The sequence below is a fragment of the Branchiostoma belcheri genome, unplaced genomic scaffold (assembly GCF_001625305.1).
Source record: "Branchiostoma belcheri isolate BF01 breed outbred unplaced genomic scaffold, Haploidv18h27 scaffold412, whole genome shotgun sequence".
Taxonomy (NCBI): Eukaryota; Metazoa; Chordata; class Leptocardii; order Amphioxiformes; family Branchiostomatidae; genus Branchiostoma; species Branchiostoma belcheri.
In genome coordinates this window covers 59,295-60,019 of record NW_017804035.1, presented here as the reverse complement: position 1 = coordinate 60,019, position 725 = coordinate 59,295, and the positions used below count along the sequence as shown (strand labels likewise).

The 725-nt window shown below is 40.8% G+C and overlaps 1 protein-coding gene across 1 annotated transcript in view; it reads right to left on the bottom strand.

Moving 5' to 3' along the window:
- Positions 1-725, bottom strand: part of LOC109477937 (CUB and sushi domain-containing protein 1-like) — a gene marked incomplete at its 3' end in the record, with an annotated part of 25,177 nt that overhangs the window by 6,380 nt on the left and 18,072 nt on the right. The gene's annotated exons all lie outside the window — the stretch shown is intronic.

Genomic DNA, 725 nt, shown 5'->3' with positions numbered 1-725 from the left:
AAACTGGCTGACTGAACTCCCTCGGCGTGTTTATCTCTCTATTTTGCCAATTTCTACTATTTTGCAGCCGCGCCCTCAGGCCTGGTAGAGGCTAGGACTATTCATTATCCACTGCCTTCAAAGAAGAAGTCGAACCCCGTAATAACTAGCATAGTAGTAGTAATAACTAGCGTAGTAGAAGTTTTCCCAGACAGTTGTTGTCTGTCTTACATTATTGTTTTGTATACTTGATTGTAAAAGCAATTAGCCTTCGGGCATGATTTTGCAATAAACTTTCTTTAAATAATAAAAAAAGTAGTAAGTAAAGCCTTTATTTTTGCTCGAATGCTTGTTCGGTACAATACCGCTTTTCAACAAGGTCGAGGTGGGGGCGGGGTCACAGATTTAATATCGCCAATCGACTACAATTACCTTGTATGGTTTAATCTCATCGGCGCCGGGAAATTCAAGCGGCTACACAAGAACAATTAAAAATACTGTTGTGCCACGAAAATAAACTGAATGTTGTCTTCAAAAGACCTGGATTACATTTTTATCGATATCGTTAGGAAGGGCGCTGAAAAACGAAGACGGCGCATGTAGAAGACGGCGTCCGTGTGATTTCAGATTTGAAATGGCCGCGCAGCGCGTTTTACAAGCGGTTTTAAGGTAGAAATTGAACTGTTTGCTGGCTGTTCCTTACAGCTAGAGAAAATACACTAGAATTTCAGCATGGTTTTTTTGGG